Source organism: Culex pipiens, chromosome 2 (genome assembly GCF_016801865.2).
Source record: "Culex pipiens pallens isolate TS chromosome 2, TS_CPP_V2, whole genome shotgun sequence".
NCBI lineage: Eukaryota > Metazoa > Arthropoda > Insecta > Diptera > Culicidae > Culex > Culex pipiens.
The window spans coordinates 209,911,197-209,934,812 of NC_068938.1; the positions used below are offsets into that span (position 1 = coordinate 209,911,197).

At 35.5% G+C, this 23,616-nt stretch overlaps 1 protein-coding gene across 3 annotated transcripts in view; it reads right to left on the bottom strand.

The window, feature by feature from the left end:
• Positions 1-20,753, bottom strand: part of LOC120432655 (GTP-binding protein Di-Ras2) — a 187,821-nt gene extending 167,068 nt beyond the window's left edge. Inside the window, exons 1-2 of one of the 3 annotated variants that reach the window (XM_039597899.2) lie at positions 19,943-20,753; positions 8,477-8,617 (exon numbers count right to left, since the gene is read on the bottom strand). The gene's annotated coding sequence lies outside the window, so the exon portion shown is untranslated. Of the gene's footprint in view, positions 1-8,280; positions 8,618-19,942 lie in introns of all 3 variants that reach the window. The other 2 variants (XM_039597898.2, XM_052707927.1) reach the window with 2 other exon arrangements.
• Positions 20,754-23,616: the final 2,863 nt, after the last annotated feature.

The window sequence follows — 23,616 nt, forward strand, 5'->3', positions numbered from 1 at the left end:
CAGCCAAAAAAGCGAGAGCAATATTAAAATTCACTTCCTGAAATGGTCTTTTTTTGGGTTTGCACCCAACCGCCATAAGCCACGCATGACAGACTGGGTCAAAGTTCGTGGCCGGAACCTGGGTTGAGGTTCCTCCCAGGAAGGGGGGGGGGGATAAAATAAATAACGGTGATTATTGCAAGCTCAGTACGTGGAATTTCCGGCTGTTGGATCCCGTAAGCAGAACGATTAATCATGGGATTTTTTCCCCTTCTCTGGAAATGTTGTGTGTTGGTGGCTTTGCTGGGGTCCGATTTTTTGCTTGAGGAAACTCTCGGGAATCTCTCGGGAATGATGACGTTCTGTCGTGTCTGGTTTGCACGATAGCGTTTGATAAATCGTCCTGAATTGTGATAGATTCAATCAAAATACACGGTTTGACAAGATTTTCTAGAAAATAAAACGTTATAAAGAGCTGATTGGCAACGCTGCCAACAGGTCCGGTTGTCGTAGCATCGCGCTCCTTGGTTTACACTAATTTTTCGAGTTTATTTTGAGGGTTAAAATTAAGAATCTAGTGTCGATCAATTTGTTTTAATGTACTTTAACAGAGGAATAAACAATTTCAAGGATTTAGCAGTGATTTCAGTGTGTTGAAGTGGTTTTTGTTTTTGCTGCTCGGGGAGTACCGGCCATTTTGCGGGAGTTGACTTGCAGCGATATGTGTGTGTGCGCGTTGGTGTTTTCAGGTTTTCGAGCTGAAGTATTCATAAAAGAATGGAAAGTTTCGAGTTGTGTTGCAGTTTGTAGCTAAAGGGTTGATTAAATAGATATTGTGAAAAAGTGCCTTTTACATGGTTGAGCAAAGTCTCATCCATCCTTGGTTTTCGATGACCTTGGGAATGAAAGCCTTAAGTGTGAAAGAGAAGAAAGAGGTGACGGGGCGACGAAAGGTTGCAGCTCATCGAGGCTGACTGCTTTGTTCCAGTTCCAGCAACCACCACGCCACTGCGCTCGACGGTGGTCGGTGGTGGAACTAAATAAATGCAATGATGCCTTCTTCGTGGAATCCCGGTGAGATTGTTCCAAGGAAAACGATTGTTGTTGTCGAAGTCTCGTTTTTCGTTTAAGAACTAAACAGGGAAATAAGTTAACCCACTAATATTTTAGTATCATCATATTCTTTAAGTTACTCAGCATTGCTCCGGAAGAAGCATTAAATATGACTTTAGTGTAGATTCATTTTGTATCGTCGTATGTCTATTCGTTGATTTGTGAGTTTGTTAAATCTTTCCACAGCCGGCTGTCTAAGATTTACCTGGTATAAAATAATCCCTTAATTCCTTTAACTAAACATTAATTTTATCGACAGCAGCATCCGGTTACACGCTTTGAGAATATGTATAATATATCAAACAACTAAAATTTAACAAAATGGCAAAAGTCAGTCCGCAATTTTCGCACTCTTCTTACTTTACCAAATCTTTTCCTTCTCTTTCTAAATCATATCAGAAGTTTTAAGGTATCTTTGTATGGACTGAGCACTTAATAGCATATCGATTTCCTTTCAATTCATGTTTATTTCCTTAAAAATAAATAAAGTATCGCTTCAACTTTCAGTACTGACAATAAATAAACAACACTTTAAAATATTGGTAAACCAATACATAAAAATCTTAAAGGTTAAAAAACAATATCGGTTGCATCAATTGGTGAAGGTACTACAAAAAAACAGTTGAGAATAGTTAAAATGAAAACTCTAAATGTCATTGTGTGTACTCTGAAGCCGGCTTTATGAGTTTAAATATAACAATCTAATAATAATGCTAATTTACCAACACACATATCACCCGCAATACCTTTCGAGGTATATCCTAGGGTCCTACCTTTCTACTAACATTGAGTCCAAAACCTCCCTACAAACATCTATACCACTACGGTGACGCAGGGATCCTTGCGCACTTTAGATAGGTGTTTACTAACATTCCTTCCGTTCCCCAAAGGATAGCTTGGACCCGGCGAGGACCCCCTTATGCCCTGGGCTGTATTACACACTCATCAAAAGATGAAGACATGGTATCTCCCGTGTTGGATTATTGTTCCGGATGAGGGTCTAACACAACCACACCAAACAGAGGGATAAGCGTTGTGGAGCCATCCGTGGATAGGGCGTCCTAAAATGCTAATGCTAATGCTAATGCTAAAATAAAACGTTATAAAGAGCTTCACCTGAAACCGAAGATACTCTACAAGGTACAACGAACCGAATTTGACACTGAAAGGCTTTTTGCCAGTCTGACGGCTGAAAGCAGCTATAGGCTGAACGACGGGTCGTCGAATGACTTTATGAGCATGAGCATGAGCATGAGAGATCACCCATGGTTGCCCCTCCGTTGCTGAACAGAACCGTAATATCCTTTCAGCACTACTGATCATAGGCTTCGACTATCAAGTGGTATTTCCCTTATCAACAGCATGTATGAATGCGCTGAAAAGATAAAACACCATGATTGCTAAAGCTAGATCAGTTGCGAATAGGTAACAGTCATTGGCCACCAACGGCGCCCGCCATGTCAGTTTGTAGATCTCGATTTTAAGGGACAGGAATGTTAGTTAGCGCAGGTTGCTACTAGGGCAGCTGATTTACTCTGTGCTTACACCCCACAAGCGCCAGGAACCTGACAATTTGTTAGTAGGATAGGGTGTTTGGTCAGGATTCATCATAGAAGATGATGATGCGACCCAAAATCATAGTGTTTGTTGAAAGGTATTATGTTTTAATCTCAAGGCAAGCAATCGGATGCTGCGGATGAGTCATTTCCCGTTTATCGGCTGTTAACTTTTAATTGAAATTGATTTATCTTAGACAGCCGGCTGTGGAAAGATAGAACCAAAATTATTTGTAATTAAATGATGAAGGATTTAACAGTCTGACTTTTTAATTGAGATGTTTTTAAGAGTTTTACATGATTCATGTTTAGTGGGGTACTGATTAACGAAGCGAACGACGAGTTACGATGTTTATCGAGCTGAAATGGTATGATAAGGTTTTGTTGTTATTGCACACCGACGACGAATGCGAAAAAACCCTGCGACCCGACCGAAAGGCATCGCAAATCAGACTGACTCAATTGTCATCGATGACAAACAGAGCCAGCCGCACCTTTACACACATACACGCACGCGAAAAAAAACGAAAAACACACCGACGACGATCGCAAAAACAAAACACGACCCGACGGAAAGGAATCGCAAATCAAACTGAGGAAATGGAGAGAAAAAAAAATAACAAAAAAAAACCTACTCACATAAAACCAATCCCCCATGCACACAAATAGCAACACAAAAGAGACGAAAATTATCACGAAAAAACAGGACTGCGCGTCCACCGAAGCACCGCACTTTTTCCGGGTCGTCGAATGACTTTATGAAGGCGATAAACATAGAATAGACTGGGCCAGAAAACTCCATCCAGCCAAATCTCTACCCTTATCTTGTATCATGGGTACGATGATACAGGTATCTGTGGTGTAGTGTTAATGAGCTCTGGAGAAAAATGATCCCTGAAGAGGGGTTACGCAGCAAGGGCTCGGTAAAAAAGGAAGGATTCTTTATTTTGTATTTTTTTCTGAGAAGAACATAAATCTATGAAGCTGGGTTTGATTCTTCTCACAAAATACCATGCGCCTCCATCAACTACAACCAAATGTTCACCCCTCAGGGACAAAGATCCAAAAGCTCAAGCGACGGCAGAGTCCAAATACCTCTGTCTCGTGCACACGTGTGAATTCCAGAGTGTCGCAAGCCGGTTGATGTTGACATCATGTTGCCTTAACGGGCTCTGGCGTCATCGTCGCCGACGTGTGTTCGCTTATACGGTGTCAACCACGTTCCACGTTTCATCGCAAATATCATTTTCATTCCATTATCGGTTACAGTCGGATAGTGCGAGAACGTCCTCGGGCGTAATGTTCACCATCACACGCATTAGGGAGGGGTTAGGGTGGCCCATATGATGTATTTTGAATATTATCAAAGAATAAGTAAACAATTTGAAAAAAAATGTTTCTAACGAAATCTGCCGACCCTACTCAAAATCTATAAAAAATAATCTTCAAACAACATTAGTAGATCCAAACACGAACCACCCCAGGGGTGAGATATGCATGTAATCAACAGCGTCAACGCCAGATTAGCAATGGCAAAAAAAAGGTACATGAACCAGAGCGAAAGGACAAATCCTGTCGCAATGGTTCCGAGAACGCAGTTTTCCACCGAACAGTTGCGGAGCAGAAAGCAACGAGCAACAGTTGGTGGGGACATTTAGAACTAAATGTTGAATTTGTTGTCATCGCATGTATTTCCATTCAATATTATACCATGAAATCAATTAGGTTGTTATTGTACTGTAACCTTAAAAATTAAATATCTCGTTAACCCTCGTTCATCAGGGAACACGGAAAAAAAATCAATTCTCGAAATCGTGAATTGAATTCACGAATGCAAGAACCACGAAGGAATATATTCACGTTTATAGTGCAAATGCACCATACTCATGAATAAATTCCTTCGTGGTTCTCACATTCGTGAACTAAATTCACGATTACGAGAATTGATTTTTTTTTTTGTGAATGGTGACAGTTTTTGTGTCAAAAAAATGTAACATTACATCAGGAATTGATGAATATTCTTCGGTTTCTGATGAATTTTCATCAGGTTCACATTTTTACACATGTTTTCAGTAATATTACTCAAAAAGAGGTAATATTGAACCAACCAAAATTTCAACCACCTATACGGACTTCGATCTAAAAAAATATCGCCAAAAAGCTATTTTTGTTGTTTCTAAGAAACATTGGAATGAAGAACTCTTAAAATTAAAAAAAAATCAAGGTCGGAAGTTTAATTTGATTTATTATCCCAATGTTTTAAAAAAAAATATTTTTTGCTGTGTTTCCTTTATTTTAAGTAAAAGGAAGTGTGCAGTATTTTTTGTAGTGTCCCAGACTATGCCTCTATACATTTTTACAATTTAAATGATAATATTATCATTCTATGACAGAAAATGTGAAAACAAGCAAAAAATTCAAAAAGTGGCTGTAAAAACATAAAAAAGAAAGGCAAAATGTAATGATAGAAGTTGGAAGTGTAGAAGAGAAATAATGTTTTTCGTAGAAATAAGTTGCTCAAAATGACCTCCTGAACACGAGAAAAGTAAAAAAAAAATCTAAAAAAATGGCCAGTTGAGGGTTAACTAAAAAAAAGCATTGAGATAAGAAGTGATTCTTGTATAAAATCTTATCATGAGCACGATGGTGAGGTCAAATGGAATCAGTCAAACGAATCTACATCCTATTTCATCAAAATAATCCTGGATCAACCTTCTACTAATTATAAAAAAGCTGAAATATTTTAGTTACAAGGTTTCAACATAAGAATGAAAAAAGTGGTTTAAAATGCATTCTAAAAACAAATGTTTTTTTTGCGGTGGAATTTCATTAAAAAAATCAAAATATTTTTAAACGAGCCCATGCTCTCATGATTTTCAATGCATAAAAATTTAGATTGTTTTCAGTTCTACTACTATTTTCATAAAAAAAAATAAGTTTTTAAAAAGAAATTTTTCATGACCCCTGATTTATCAGACCAATATTAAAAGGGAGGGGGAGGGGAGCGACATTAACTTAAGGAAAATATTTGCAACGCACACCCTTAAAAAGTAATCTTTTTTTTTCATTTTTCAACATAAACCAGTGTTTTGTGCGGAAACACAATTTAAATAAAATTGTATGTTGTAGAGGATAAAACGGATTTTCAGTTTTTCGATATTCAGATTTTTGTTTTCCAAAGGATACATTCATTCAATCAAAATATTTATGAGTGTCCAATCAAATAGGTAATTTTTCAGTTTTAAAACAGACAATTTTTGAGCACCCAGCAAGGGCCAAATATTTGAAGCAGTGGAAAAAAAAATTTGAATAGATTTGAAAAACATTCACAAAAACTCATATCATTTTATGACGCAAAATCCTATTTGAAATCAAACGTTATTTTTCAGAAATTTCCAAAATGTAAAGGAAGCTAGATGAATTCACATAAATGTAAAGGAAGCTAGCTCACATAAAGTTTGATTTACGGTAAAAAATTGTTTCCCGGAAAGTCCAGAAAATTTCCAATAAATCTGTCAAAGCAACTTTAAGGGGTTACATATATATGTAAATCGACAAAAAAGTCAGAGGTTGGTGTGAGCACACACTTAATTTTAATATTTTCATGAAAACAAGACTAACATTTCAAAAGGGCTAAACATTCAATATTACGCATTTTTTAAATGTTAGTCTTGATTCCGGGAACCGTGGTGTAGGGGTAAGCGTGATTGCCTCTCACCCAGTCGGCCTGGGTTCGATCCCAGACGGTCCCGGTGGCATTTTTCGAGACGAGATTTGTCTGATCACGCCTTCCGTCGGACGGGAAGTAAATGTTGGCCCCGGACTAACCAAAAGGTTAGGTCGTTAGCTCAGTCCAGGTGTAGGAGTCGTCTCCCTGGGTCCTGCCTCGGTGGAGTCGCTGGTAGGCAGTTGGACTAACAATCCAAAGGTCGTCAGTTCGAATCCCGGGGTGGATGGAAGCTAAGGTGTAAAAAGAGGTTTTCAATTGCCTCAACAATCAAGCCTTCGGACACTTAGTTTCGAGTAGGAATCTCGCAATCGAGAACGCCAAGGCAATGCTGTAGAGCGAATAATTTGATTTGATTTTTCTTGATTCAAAAAAATTTAAAATATTTTTTTCTAAAAGATCGGACAATTTCCCGAATGAATCATATTTTAATTTTAATAATTTTGTTTAATCGGACCATTAGTTGCAGAGATATCGACGTTAGAAAACGGTGGGTTGTTTGGGTGAGACTTAAAAAACGTCAATTTTCCTGTTTTTTAACCTTTGCATGGCAATATCTCATCAACTAAGGGTCGTATCAGCAAATTTCAAAAAAGCAAAATACAAAGAATTTTCTCAGCCTTTCAAAAATATTTTTTTTAGAAGTGGGCAAACATGTGCACTAATTTAGAAAAATGGTAAACTGCGGCTATTTTCAAAAAACGGTGCACTTTATCAAAATTTCACTAGAGTACTTTTTGATAGCAATAGCAGTCAAAGATTTTTTGCACAACCTGGAAATTTCTGAAAAGTTGGCATTTTATGTCCCCTAAAACATATCAAAAAATAAAAAATAAATAAAAATAGTGTTTTTTTACAAATCAAGTTTTAGTGACAAAAAGTGAAATTAAAAATCACCATTTTTTTTTTTTACCGTTTATCATTTTTTTCAGTGTGGTCTTTATTCATACCTACAACTTTGCCGAAGACACCAAATCAATCAAAAAATCCTTCAAGAGATACAGATTTTTGAAATCTCATAAATCATTTTTGTATGGACAGCTGCCAAATTTGTATGGAAAATTATATGGACAAACTAATGATGCAAAATTTCTTCTTCGGGCATACCGAAGGCACCAAAAAAGTTTCAGCAGGATTAAAAATACAAAAAAAAATCGAATGAAATCTCAGAGAATTGCTCATATGTGAAATTGCCGTTTGAAAAGGACCTCATTGTGAATCACTACACTTCATCTAATTTATGTGTTTTTTTAAATAAAAATTTGATTTGCATCTGAAAATGAAAATAAATTTTTGACCCTCACTCCCCCCCCCCCCCCCCCCCCAAACTTACACAAACAATCACTTTCACGTATGATTGTAATTTGTGCGAGGTTATGTTTCTGGCGCTTGTTTGCAGCCAGTCGTCGTCTTCATCACAGCCACGCAGCAAATCTTTGGGGTTTATCTTTGCCGCGCTTTTCCAACGGCTTTGACTTTGAGGTTATGACTAGTACATGCTTTTAAAGACCCCGCCTTTCGTTCCCGCGGATGTCCCGGAACTCGTTAAGCCTCATAATCTGCTTTTCCATGCCTTGCCAGAGAGAAAGAGAGAGAGCGCACACACACACACACACTCAATAATGGGGTTTTGACTTTCGAGAGTTCGTGAAATGACATTGCGTTAAGTTTTTGGAGAGGGGGGTTGAGAGCTTATGGGTGATTTTGAGGTTAGGTTTATGGTTGTTAAGATCGGAGTGCGTATAGACCACAATACTGTCATAATTCGGATGACTTTGTGATAAGCACGTTTCTATAGTGAATTTATTGACAGTTTATCCAAAAAAGGGTCATGATTTGGGTTCGTGCAGTAAAATTACAATTTGAATTCTTTTGAATTTTTCCCTATTCAAATTAGCAACCAACCTCCCCTAAGCTGTAATCCTCTAACCTCCTTTCTTTTCGGGACTCAGGAAAAAGCTCCTCTCCAGCTGGACGACGACGTTGCTTTCTTCTTTGACTGCACCAATCACCAATAATTATTGATTTTTCGTCAATAGAGAGAACGATTTAAGCCGTGGTAAGGGTACGCAAAGTTTCGTCGGATCGCTCGTCACCTTACCGATCAACAGCAGCCACACCGGCAACTTTTCCCGCTGGAACTTTGAAGTACAGTTGAGAGTTTTACGTGCCAAAAGCACTCGATTTTTTATGCTTCACAAGGTTGACACTTGGGCACAGCAAGTTTCAACGATGGGACGACCTGTTGATGAAAAGATGAGAGAAAATGCACATTTAAAAATGTAGTAAAAAATAATCCCAATACTCAAATTCAAACCATTTAGAAAATATTATGAAAATTTACATAACTCTTTTTAACAGTGCACAGTGAAAATCGCGCGAAACTACGAACTCTTGAGCTCAACGAGGACTCTCAATATTGGGGGCTATTTTGGGGGGGCAGAGAGTTTTGTGTGCGCGACAGATATCGCTAAAGCAGCTTTGATCTCGATTTCGCGGAAGGCGGAAATTGTTGCTCTTCCGGGAACCGATGGAAATAAAGCGATTCCAATCGGGCCTATTGTTTCACAGAGGGCATTTCACTGACTGGTGTGCTCGTTATTGGAAGCTATTTTTAAACGTTATGAAAATTAAGGTTGGAATACTGAACAGAATTCAGAGAAGATTCGAAAATTGATGTCTCGTAAGTCTCGGAACAAGTGCTGCTGATTTTTTTATTTATATATTTAAACTACAAAATCTCATTTTCATCGTTTTGACTTCTGCTAATTTTGCTTTTGAAGAAAATTGAAATAGTAATATCATGTTTTTTTTTTTCATACATCCAGGTTTAAACAGGATATTTTTCAATTATGCCTAGTAATAATTGAATTAAGACACAATCCTTCAAAAATCAATTTATTTAAATTTTTTTTTCACAATTAATCTAAAAATTTCAATGTTCCAAAAAATCGAAAAACCAAAGGTCGAATGACCAAAATGTTGTATGGCAAAAAAACGTAAGATAAATTTATGCAATAATTATGTTTATTGAAAAGAGCATAACTTTTACAAATAGTATATTTAAGAACATTGAAACTATAATAAAATGTTTCCGAGATATCGCCAGTTGATAAAAGAGAGCTAATAAGATGACAGAAAAACAGCATCAGCAAAGTAAAAAAAAAGAAAATTCAAATTTTTCAAAGCTTTTCAATAATATTGTTTGGAGGGGTGCTTTTCTTTTATTGTGTTTTTCTATACTGTTAAAAAATAACCCTTTTTCGAAAAATGTAACGCAAAAACACGTAAAACTTGAACACGGAGCACTTTAGGCCGTTGCTAATATTTTTGAAGTTTATGACTCTCGACTCTGACCAAAGTCGAGGGGGATGTCAAAAAAAATTAAATTACAAGCCATGGTTTCAACATTGGAATGAAAAAAGTGTTTAATAATGCATTATACTACTATCTAGTTGTTGAGCAAGCATTACTTTTGAAAATATTTGAGTATTGACGAAATTCTTTATTTTTTTCGCGAAAATAAAACTAATTGCGGTACTGTACGATGGAATTTCACATCAGTTCAAACTATTTTTGATTATAAACGAAGTTTATAACATATTTATCCCCTGATTTTTCGGGCTGATTTTGATTGGGCAACATAAGCTTTGTAAAAGATTATATCGATAAGTAGTTCAAAAGTTGTGTTTTTACATATATCCGGATCTCACTTTAATGTATGTAAACTATGTCCGGAATAGGTCGGATGGTGGATCCGGACTCCGGATCCACCATCCGACCTATCGTTGGCTAGGTTATCAAAAGACATTTCCAACGAGTTCAAAACATTGATGATCTGGCAACCCTGTCTCGAGATATGGCCACTTAAGTGATATTTATGTATCTTTTTTAAGCCGGATCTCACTTAAATGTATGTAAACTATGTCCGGATCCATCAACCGACCAATCGTTGGTTAGGTAATTTAGAACCTTTAGAAATTGTCCAAAAAATTGATGATCTGGCAACCCTGTTTCAAGTTATGACCACTTCTGTGATATTTGTGTACTTTTTTATTCCGGATCTAAAAAAAAGATGAAATTTGTGTTCAAATGTATGTATTCAATCAGGTCACCCACTGTTTGTAAAGAGTGAGGAAGGCACCAACCACATAGGTGGATTAAGTTAGTTTTAGATTTAACTTGGGAAATCCATCGGCAATATTTATCCAAATATTTAAAAAATAAAGATTTGTTTTAACATAGAGATTTATTTTAAAGCTTTTATTGAAGATGTTTTAACGATGATATTAAAAAAATGTATATTACAATTTGCCAAAAAAAGAAAAAAAATCTTTACACAAACAAAAAATGGAATTAAGATTTGGTGGAATATAACCACCTACGTGCCCGTTAAAAAACATATTCAAAATATAATCAACATTCTATTCTTCTCCAACCGTAAAAGAAATACCAGAAAATTGTTCATTGAGGCAAATGTAAAATTTATTCAATTTAAAGACATATTTCAGAACCATTTTCTGACAGTTTTTTGAGTTTTCAAGTCACAATGAGTTCTAACACAGGCAAACCCTTTACTTTTACCCCTATCCGCCAAAGCAAAATGAAGATTTTGATTGGTTTCTGCATAACTTATAGCAGAGTTGACCAAATTAAACGAAAAGGACGCAGAAAAAATCTAGCTGAAAATAATGCCCTTTTTCTATAAACGTTCACATTACATTAAAGAGATATCTCGTAACACCAATTAAAACCCTCACCCAAATCTTTCTTTTTCTTAATTTAAAATTAAATAAACTTGAAAAAAATGTTAGCTGCAGAAAAAAATGAAAATAAAAATCATCATTAAAAACATATTTACCGATCTGATTTACCACTATCTATTTTACATTTCAGACCACTATTATTTTTACACCTTGAAGTGAGAAATTTGGAAAATGTTTTGCATTAAAGTTTTGCCAAAATATAATCCAATTTATTTGATCTATTTCAGAGAAATTCAAAGCTTAATCTACAAAATTGAGGTAAGTTTAATATTGCTTAAGAGCGAGTCCACGAGCAAAGCATATACGCATCTCGCATCGACCTCACCAATCTGCCTGAAATTTTCAGGGGTTGTTTGTACATATAAAACTAGCATCTGGCCAAAATATGAGCACTCTAGGTCAACGGGAAGTGGGGCAAATCAGGACACAAAGTTTGAAGGTTCAAAAACGTCAAAAATCGTAAAAAGGCTGTAACTTGGGCAAAATTCAATTTAATTTCAAAATTCAAAATGCATCTGAAAGGGTTTAAAAAATGCAACAAAATGCAGGGTAGAGCATCCCAATTGGTTGAAGCTAAAGGGAGTTATTGGTATTTTAGTGAAAAAATAGCACAATTTTCAAACTCAAATAAAAAAGTGTTCCATCCAGATATCAACTCGGTTCGACCTGCAGCTTGTAGGGGACATTTGGAACTACCATCTGAGACTGAGAACGCTTTGGGTAAGGCAGTTTAACATATTAAATAGACACTTTTACTTTTAGTGAATTTTTTGGTTGTAAATTTTTGCTCGGGGGACCCCTTAGATCTTATTTGATGATGATAATGTTATCATATTCGTGTTCCTGAGACAATTTCACAATAGAAACATGCATAAAAATGTTTATTTGCATCCATTTTAACCCTTTAAAAAATGAATACGAATATGATAAAATCATCATCAGAAAATGGGATCTAAGGGGTCCCCCGAGCAAAAATTTACAGCCAAAAAATTCACTAAAAGTAAAAGTGTCTATTTAATATGTTAAACTGCCTTACCCAAAGCGTTCTCAGTCTCAGATGGTAGTCCCAGATTTCCCCTACAAGCTGCAGGCCGAACCGAGTTGATATATGAATGGAACACTTTTTTATTTGAGTTTGAAAATTGTGCTATTTTTTCACTAAAATACCAATAACTCCCTTTAGCTTCAACCAATTGGGATGCTCTACCCTGCATTTTGTTGCATTTTTTAAACCCTTTCAGATGCATTTTGAATTTTGAAATTAAATTGAATTTTGCCCAAGTTACAGCCTTTTTACGATTTTTGACGTTTTTGAACCTTCAAACTTTGTGTCCCGATTTGCCCCACTTCCCGTTGACCTAGAGTGCTCATATTTTGGCCAGATGCTAGTTTTATATGTACAAACAACCCCTGAAAATTTCAGGCAGATTGGTGAGGTCCAAACGACGTCCCATACAAAGGGGTAGGGGAAATTCTCGTATGTTTGGCAGGTTAATCATTCGCCCCTAACTCCATCCAATTTGCTGATTTTCACTATTTAAACAACTAATTTTGCAAAACTTTTGGTAGAAACTTGCTTGCTCACTTTTTATTGAGCTATTTATCACTCGAGTTCAGTTGAAAACGCTTTTAATTAGCTTTAATTGAATGTCAATGTTCTGACCTGCCAACATTAGAGGCACGCTGGAATTAGATGCTGTTCCCCTATACCCTGTTCGTGGACTCGCTCTTAAAAACAGTTAAATCATAATGTTGAATAACATCAAGTTTTTGCTTCTGACCAATTTCAAATCACCGTGCTTCTCCATTATTTCAATTTCTTAGTAAAGACTCTATGGAGTCACATAATTCTTTACACTGTTTAGCTTCAACTGAACGCTGATTATATTTTTCCCGGAAACTTTTCAAAACAAACAATTTAGTAACGTCTGTGGTTGGAGCAGACATGAACGAGTTTTTTCCCTCCTTCAAGCCTTCCTTCAGCCACACCAACATTTTGTGGGTGAACCATTTTTGTGAATGAACAAAAAAAGCAGTGTGAAAAAAAGAAGTTATCTCAACTTTGCGAAAGTAATTTAAAACTCTGTGGCTGACTTTGGCCTAAAAGTTTTTCGGTAAATAAAGGCAGCTCCTGAAAAGAACCAACATTTTTCTTCAAGCAATGAAGCGTGTTGATCAATATTTTTTGCTTGTAGAAGTAAAAAAAAAGGTCAGATAAGGCGGCGGGTGGATGTTTTTGAAGTGGTTCAAGGATATTTTCAAGCCAGCAACATTTTGCAGTTTTTCGAGGATGTTAAACGATGCTGCAAAATTCTGCGAAGATACAACGCCTATTTGCTATCTTAACACTTTCAAGTCTGAATTTTGAAAAAAATATTTTTTTGAGTTAATTATGGGAAAATGATTCTCATGACCATAAGAAAATTGTAGGCTACTTTTGAAAATTTTCATTTTTTTGTCATATATGACCCATCAGGCCTGAAAGGGTTAAAAGCGAGAAATTCAAGGGAAAATTTCCGAAGAATGAATGATGTTACTTGTGGTTTTTACCGAAGAAACTTGAGATTGCTCAACAGATCGCTTATACTGTACTCAGACATTTTTTATTTTCCTAAATGTTATGGATTGAATTAAAGATTTCAGTAAATAATTAAATTAAATTAAAATTTATTTTTGTGAAACCTCTTGGAAACCTCATTATGAAAAATTGCTGGAATTTTCCACTTCAAACTGTGTTCACAAAATAAGTCAACATCGAGGGTCGTGTTACGGGAAAACATTCAAGATTTATTTGGCCTAACATCACAAATCTCTTCAGGTTGAATCTATGAAAAGACACCCGAAAATCCCTCCAAATCGATTGTCTCCGGTCAGGGTGCCCTTTTGGGACCAAAGCAAACAGGATTATTATTGTTGCATTATCAAGGGTATTGCGAGCAGGACATCGTCAATCGTTAATTTTATTGTTGTTTTCTAACAATTTATATTTATAGGTAATTAAACTTTACGTAGAATTTGTTGCTTGCTATAAACTTCTAAGATATACGCAAAAATAAGTCCAACAATCCAAATGTTTAAAATGAAATAACTGTCAAATGAGTAACCTTTACCCGGACCGTAATTTTAATCCCAACCATTGCGAAATCATCACCGTCACCTACAAATCAGCCCAATAAGCAAATATCCACTGGACCCAAAAGTTCTCGACACTTCCAGCTGAGGAAACCCTTTGAACCCCAGATTTGTGCTCACTTTTCCAAATGCTGGTAAAAAAATAAAAGAAAAAATAAACCCCCCATGACCCTTTGACGATTCGACTCGGAAATCAATCCTTTTCCACCCAAGCAGATTTTATTATTACAACACCTTGCGAGAACGATTTTGATCCCTTCCGACTGCTTCTCCACCACACTTGGTCAGGGGGGAAAGAAAAGTGAAAAGTTTTCCGCAATTTCCCGGGGGCCTGAGATTTCCACTGCCAACTTCTTGGTGGGTGGCGTCGCGAGACACTCCCAAATTAGACCTATTGAGGCTGAAATTTAATTATGAACAATGATGGCGGCGGGGCGCCCGACAAATCCTGTGAAATTAGGATTTGGCTTCCCGGGAAATTTGGATGGGGTTATTGTTATGCTAATCGAGAGAGCGAGAGCAATTTCTGGTTCAATTAAAAAGTTCGGCAACTGGTGGCTCGATTTGAATTCAAATTGCGTTATAAAAGACGATTTATGAAGAAATCAATAAATATTAAAATAAAATTAGGAATTCCACTAATGATTTCCACAAATTTATCTACTTTTTGAAGACTTTTGATATATTTCAAAATGATTTGTGCCTTCCTCACCTTACTGAGGAAAGGCTATAAAATCACTCGAAAACTGAACTTCTCAATTAGACCTCCTAGACCCACCTTCATGTATACCTATCGACTCAGAATCGAATTCTGAGCAAATGTCTGTGTGTGTGTGTAGGGATGTGGGTCTGTGCACCAAAAAATATGCACTCGATTATCTCAGCACTTGCTTAACCGATTTGGACCGTTTTGGTCTCATTCGATTCGTCTTGGGGTCCTATAAGTCCCTATTGAAAATTATGAAGTTTAGTAAAGTACTTCAAAAGTTATGCTAAAAAAACGATTTTGACTAAAGTCCGGAAGATTGTAAAAAGGGTGGTTTTTGTAAGCAAGCATGTTATACATTTTTAGAAAGGTATTTAAAAGACCTTTCCAACGCGACCAATACATTGAAGATCTGACAACCCTATCAAAAGTTATAAGCACTTAAGAGTTATTTATACACTTTTTGGAGGCTAGTTCTCAGATATTTAGATGAAAACGTATTCCAAATACATCATGCGACCTATCTTTGGATAGGTAATTTAAAGATCTTCCCACGAGCGTGTCTATTTTGGATAGCATTACCCTTTGAATGAGAGGAAGGCACCAACCACCTATGGGTGGATTAAGTAACGTTTTTCTAAAATTGTTGCTAGTTTTGGTATCAAATAAAGTTGTGGTGATATTTCAATTGAATTTTAAAACTTCATCAAACTCAACAAATTTGAATAACTCGTTTGCAAACGATCTACCAACATTCATCGATGGCTGAGAGGTATGTGACCGACAAAGATTTGACACTGACGAGCCAACTCAATCATCCTCCAGCTGACAGCTCCCAGTGTGGATCCTCTGACTATAAGACGAATGGTTGGGTCACAGCCAGAATGGACGACAATTAACTGGCCCAGGCACAGCTGTTCCTTGCCCAATTTATATTCTTTGTTTGCAGAAGATGTCTCTCGAGAAATTGACATTTTTTGGGAGGGGAAAGTCTCAAGTGTGAACTACCAAATTTGATTAACATTGGATCAATTTTGAATGTTTTTAGCCTGAAATTATTTTTCAAATCATTTTTATTTCAAAATGTTTTTAGTGCCTGCTTTGATTTGTTTAACTTCCTCTCGATCAAAACTTCAGTCGATCAATTTTGGTGGTCGACCATTTTTTGGATGGGATGAACAAACAGAACTTGACGAATTTGCATTTCTTAGGATTATCCTTTGTCAAAGCGAGTGGTTGGCCGTACGCTCTAGAAGGTTCTTTTTGGCACCACCATGACAAAGTTAGTTGTACACCACAAAAAATATAGTTAAAACAAAAACTTGTTTATTTATATATTTTTCCATGCGACATTTGACATAAAAAACTAAAGCTCAAAAATTACTAATGAGCAAAAGCATTGAAGTTTTCCACAAATAATAAAAATAACTTTTCTATTATTGTTTCAACTGTGACCCAAGACTGAGAGACCATCAGCCCCGTTGGTGTCAAACCCTTAAGGGGACACACACACACGCCCTCAAGGTTGGTGTGAGATCTGTATGTGTGTGTGTGCAGCCAAGTGCGAAAACCTCAATCAATCTCCCATCGTCTTCCTCCTGTGTGTGTGTGTGCGGTTTATTTCCATTTTGCATAGTCAAGTGGGTCGGCCCCGGCTAAAGGTCCTCGTTATCCGATCCGAATTGATTCCGAATATTCGTGGAGAGTGAAAGCTGCTGCTGCAGTGAACCGATAAAATCAATGCAAATGCACGGAGTTGATCTTTTGGCTTCTAGGAGAAAATAAAAGTTGGAACGGTTCTGTACTCATGTATTTCCAATTCAAATTCAAGCTGTTTTCGATTAACTGTTGGAGTGTTTCTTAAGAGCAATAAAATGTCAACAAGTTGAAAATTTGTGAGTTGCTCAAATTAATCTGCATTTTACAATTATATTCAGTCCTTTTGAAATGCTTGTCTGGATTCCAAAATTGTCAGACTATTATTGCGAATAAATCAGAAAATTTCATAAAAGTTTCATTTTTCAACATATAAAATTGGACCATTACTTGCTGAGATGCTGGCAATAGAAAATAGAGGGCTGTATTTCAGCAACTAGAGGTTTTTCTTAGACGAAATTTTAAAAAATTTACTGAAGTTCTCGAAAAAAAGAATTAAGAAAAGGCTACACATGCATTTTTTCATTTGAAAACGGTACACTTTATCAAAATATCTGTACTGTTCTTTTCGATTGCAAATTCAATTTTGCATTAACAACTGAAATAAAAAAAAATGTTTTGGGAAAGATTTCAAAATGTTTTCTCGTAGGGGACTTTGTCCCCTAAAACAGCGGTTATCAACCAGGAAGAACTTGTAACTTTGGGAATACAAACCCCGTAATGGCGAACATTGAAAAATATCCCAATCAAAGAATTTGAGAGAAAAAAAAAAACGAACCTTTTTTCTTCGTTGTCGAAAATCAATTTTGTCGATGTAAAATGGGGACTGGCCATAAAAGTTTTTCATGATTTTTTTAAGTTTTTGTATATTGGATGGGATCAAAAACAAACTCGAAATTTTTTGAAAAAATAATTCACATGAAAAAAAATACACAATTACAATTACACATTAGTTTTTTTTTTACTGTCCCATTTGTTTCAAATTTGTAAATATTGTCAAACCTCTTAAAAAAATCAAAAGGTACACAAAAGATTCCTATTTTGAATTTTGTTAATGCGAGCTCTCGTAAAAAATAACCTTGACAAGAAATGAAATTTACGAAAAAATATCTCTGAATATTATCTGGAAATTATGGAAGCTATTTTTAATGTTTAAAAAACAACAATACAGTATTTTTTTCATTTTTTTATATTTAAAAAGAAATTACTATCAATACTTAAATTAAAAATTGTATTAATGCTCCTTGAAATATTAGTCGTTAAACATTTGTGACATTTTCCGATCTTTTCGAAAAAAATATTTACAAAATGTTTAAACCATGACTTATATTTTAAAAGGGCGTAATATTAAATATTTGACCCTTTTGATATGTTATTCTTGATTTAAAGATTTTGAAATTATATTTCTAGAAAAAATCGGAAAATTTCACGAATGTTTCATATTTTAACATTGTAAATCGGACCATTACCTGAGATTTCGACGTTAGAAAATGGTGGGTTGTTTGGGTGAGACTTGGGAAACATCAATTTTCATGTTTTTAAACCTTTGCATGGCAAAATCTCAGCAACTAAGGGTCGTATCAACAAAGTTCAAAAAAGCAAAAAAAAAAAAAGAATTTTCTCAGCTTTTCAAAAAAAAATTCTAACGTGGGCAAACATGTGCACTAATTTAAAAAAAGTCTTTAACTTGAAAACGGTGCCTCCTATCAAAATTTCACTAAAGCCCTTTTTGATTGCAAATTTGATTTTACTTACATCGAAAAATGAAGTTGAAAAGTTTTTGTGACCAATATTTCGATTTTTTGAAAAAAAAATCAGTATGGATTAAAAAATTCATAACTCGGTCAAAGACTTTTTGCACAACCTGGAAATTTCTGAAAAGTTGGCATTTGATGTCCTCTAAAACATAATAAAAAAATAGTTTTTTGCAAATCAAGTTTTAGTGTAAATAAAAAATCACTTACATTTTTTTACCGTGCATCATTTTTTTTCAGTGTAGTCCGTATCTATACCTACAACTTTGCCGAAGGCACCAAATCTATCAAAAAATTCCTTCAAAAGATACAGATTAATTTTCATACATCATTTTTGTATGGACAGCTGCCAAATTTGTATGGAAATTATATAGACAAACTAATTATGCAAAATGGCTTCTTTGAGCATATCGAAGGCACCAAAAAAGTTTCAGTTGGATTAAAAATACAAAAAAAATAAAATTCTAACAAAAAGACCGAGATCGTAGAGAATTGCTCATCTGACAAAATGAACAAAATTTTACCGAATTTCTGTTGTACGATGAACACTGATGAACTGCATTACCGAATTTCGGTATTTTTTTAACCAAATTCGGTAATTTTAAGTTTACGGAACTGTTCAGCAGTTGATTTAAAAATGTCGGCATCTCGGTAAAAATAAATCTAAGTGTGTAGTAAATTAAGAAGTGCCAAAATAATATGAAATGCATTTTTCAATCAAATTGAAATAGTTCTGAAATCAAGCTAACTATAATTTTGTGAAGGTTTATAATAATAATTCTAAAACTATGAAATCAAGACTTCCCTACTGAAATTAATATCCATCCCGAATAAACTGCACTTAATATGTTTTTAATTAACGAAATTTCAAGATAATTCAGGCATTTTTGAAGGGAAGAATAACATTAAACTGTACAAAAAAAAAACTCGCAAAAACAATTAAATATTTTTTTTTTCTAAATTAACTTTCTTGCAAATGATTTTGTTGCTCTAAATGCACACTTATGCAATAAACAACTGAAATATTGTAAGGATTTGCAATTAGTATTTCGTTGATATTTCTGAATAATAAAATATTTTTATATTCTTCTAAAGTAATTTGTAAATAAACAAACCATGAACATGAATATTTAGAAAAAAAATGTGTTTGAGAATCTTTACAAAAGCAAAGCGTAACATCAGTGTATAAAAAAAGAATTTACTGTGGCTTATTCTGAATTGTTAATTGCATTCAGAATAAAACTTTACATTTTCTCATAAACGAAGATATATTCATCCCAAGAGATACTGTGGAAAAATTCCACTTACTGCAGCATTAATTTCCTTTTCCCTTTCACCAAATGACCCCCCACGGTGACTTATTTCCGCAGAAATTAATTACAAACCACAAAATGTTTCGCCTTATTTTAATTACGCACACCGCGGAGCCCCAGAGTGGACAGCTAGACTTTCATAGTCTAGGCAGTGATCCCCGGAAGTTTGCTTTTCCACTCCTTTTTTATCTTTTATTTGCAACCACGCGTACACATAAAGATGAATGATTTAATTAATACCCGGAGATTCAGGAGACCAGGTCCTTGATCCTGGTGATGACGATGAGCAGGCAGCAGCAAAATATAAAACACAGAGACCAACTTTCTCCTCCCTCACTCAAACCCGGCTTCAACTTTTCCAATTTCCCGCGTACCCGGTTTTTTTTCCTTCCTATTTTATGTTATTCACTTTTCCACTCTGTTTCGCTTTGGCACTTTTCCACTTTAACTTCAGCTTTTGTACACTGTGAAACAATTTCCACTTCCAGGAATTTTTCGGACAAAAAAGGATTGTTTCAAAGTTTCGCTTCGCTTCGTTGAATTTGTGTAGATTTGGTTGATAACCTTTTCTCCCCTGATCTTTTGTCCGGAAGTTACTTTGGAAAACTTTCGGAAACTTTTTGTTATCAGTTTTACTACAGCAGACACTACTACTGCTTCCCGGAATCACACCTTAACCCCCAACCTTAGAGCAAAGTTGTAAAGAGACGCAGACAGAGTTTAAGAGCGAATCCTTTGGGAATCACTCCAAGGACCTCGTAGCGTAAATCTCCGTCCCCGGCAAATCCGGTCAACGCTGGTCGCTCGCACCAACACTCTCTCACACCACCCACCACTTGAACGCAAATCTACGACTTCGTCGCCGACACTTTGCCAAAAAATCCGCGCCAAAAGCTTCAAGTTATCCTTGAAGACGGTCTTCACCAGGAGGAAATCCCACACTCTCTTCTTCCGGGGTTCCGCCGGTTCAGCACACTGGGACTAGAGACTTGGGGAGCGGGAAAAAAACACGACCGCACTCGACGGTGGTCCTGGGCAAACTGATTGTGTAGTCTGGAGGGCGCACAGAGCATTTCTTTGGAGTAGAATCGACGACCGACCGACAACAAACGCAGATCAACGAGTCGGGCGGAGAAGGTCAGGAACGGTGACGAGAGACAACCTGTTATCAGTTGCGAGAGAGCAGTTATAAGCATAGAGGAGAGAGAAGGATGATTTGGGAGGGAAAGCTGTTCGATGGAGTTCGGGAAATTGGCTAAGGAAGAGAGCAGGGTTGCCAAATAAAATATTACTATTTTTTTCAAACATTAATCATGAATAAACATTTGTTTTAATTAATAATAAAGGTATTCTGAACAAAATCAAAGGATTTCAAATGTAAAAAATATGTTTGCATTGAATTTTTCATTGTTATTCTTGTCAGACATTTTAAATATTAATGGACTACACAACGTCGCTTGGGTGCCATGTTGTAATCAGACGTGCATCCGTTCTAACTCCTCTTTTATAGAACTTGTTTGGCATTTCGCGTAGGTGATTCCCAGCATGTTGTTGCAGTGTATAGAGTACACTAATTACGCTAATCTTCAAAGCTCCCGAAGACCCTGAGAGGCTATATTCTAAACCAAGTGAGAAATAGGGTTAGAACCATTAAGTGAACCCAAAGAGCTTTTATGAAGTTCTTCTTGAGAGCTTACGAGAACATTCACATGAAAATAAACCTGAAGTCGGGTTTTCCTATAGACCAATTTTTTCTATACTTTATTCATGCTAAAAACAAGCCGTTTTTAGCTGGCATCAAGCATAACATTACTTTAAACGTAAATGCCAACTAGAACAAACTGAGTGCCGTTAAGAAGAGTTCTTAGTGCCGATGCATGTCTGGTTGTAAAAGGGGAAAGTGGGGCAAGTGTAACAAGCTAAGGAAATGCTCGTTATAACTCATAATAAACGTTCAAAAATCTGTCGGCTTTTTTATAAATCATCTTATTTCAGGTTTTTTCAAAAAATCCTGTTTTCCAATGTAAGAAATTGTTTTTTTTTTTGGTTTCCCATACGTTCTACTCCACTAGTGGGCAAGACGAACAACCCGTTGGGGCAAGAGGAACAATGCATGAAACAACATGTTAATTTGCCAACAATTGAACTGTTATCACTTAGATACATGAGATTAGAACGTTTCAAACGTTTTTTTTTTTTTTTTTTTTTTCATTTTTAGATTAAATAATATTGTTTTACTAATAATTTGGTCGTTTTTACGAAAAAAAATTATTACTTAGATGATAAATAGTAAAATTTCATAATATCACTATATTTTGCATGGACCATTGTTTTGACAATTGTTCATCAGATTTTAAGTACTTTTTATGTATTTATTTCCCAATAAAATATGGTGTTGCAGCAATTCGTAATTTTTTCCCATACTAAATATCTATATGGTACCCTTGCCCCATTTAGACAAGATTTTTTAAAAGCTGTCTACAAAAATAACCGAAAGTTAAATCATACTTTATAATAGGTACAAGTCATTGGTTGGAACACTACTGATCTAGGAAAAATAGCATATTGATCAAATGAGCCTTAAAACGAACCTTAAGCCTTATTTTGTACATTCCAAATATTATAAGAAAACAAAGGTTTTGAAAAAAAAACTTCATTAAATCTTATGCTCAGTGGCGTTTACGTCGTTTTGGCGGTTATGTGGTAGTTGACGATTGTCCACGCTCCATCCAAAAAAAATTTTTTGTATGGATAATTGTCCACGAGGGCGGGGGGGGGGGAATTTAAAAAAAAAAATATGTCCACGTGGTTCATGGATGGTTCCTAGTACCAACATCTCAGGAACTAATTGTCCTTTTTTCAATGTTAATAAATTAAACATTTGGATAATCTTATAAAAAAAAATTGAGAAAAATTGAAAAAAAATTAAAGGCCATTTTAAAAAGGTAGTACAGTTTTTCAAATATTTAAGTACATGGAGTCTTGAACGGATGAACCAAAGACCCCCAAAAATTTTAAGTCAATTTAAAAAAATGTCAAGAAAATCCATTTCCAGTTTTGGTAATGGCTAATGAATCGCACAAAATTGGACTGAAATGTTAGCATTCTTTAACTCTCAAATAAGCTGTCAACATCAAAACAATCGTTATTTTATGTAAAAAATTGCTGGAATTTGATAAAATCAAAACCATAAATTTCTGCTTTGCCTTCCCGGTGCTTCGGACGCCTTTGAAATATTTCACGTGAAATGTTTCGCACTGTTAGTAATCTTATAATTTTATATTATTTATTTGTGTTGACATTAACTACAGCGTTCAAACAAACCTTAAATGAAAGTTGATGTTAGAATTCATCAAATAACACAGTTTTGACATTCATACTGCGAAGTTATATCTGAATAATTAATAAAACAAGATGAAGTGGCCGGGTTTCAAAGCGTCCGGGAATTCGAATCATGACGTTAGCTTCGTCCGTGGAATAGCTTCATAATTTTTTATTTGTAGAACGATATTTTTGACTTCATAGAAAAATTTCAGAAAAATATGTTTGAAAAACGATTTAGTTTTTAAGCTGAAAAACTGATCCAAAATCACAAAATTCATACCTCTTTCAAAAATACGTGGATGTTATACAAGCCCTAGGGCGACAAGAAAAATTTAAAATTTTGGAAAATCTTAAAGAAACCTTAACCGATTTGGCTTAAAATTGGCACAGTTACTGCCAAATTTTAGCCAAATCGGTTAAGGTTCAGGGTCGCTTTTTATTTTTATTTGAAGCTTGTATGGAAAAAATCGCAAAAATGTAGGGGGAATAGCAAAAATTCAAAATTTCACTAAAAGGTGGCGTTATTTGAGACCGCAAAAAGATCCGAGTTAAACCTGGCGATTGAAAGAAATCGTTTTTGTATGATTTTT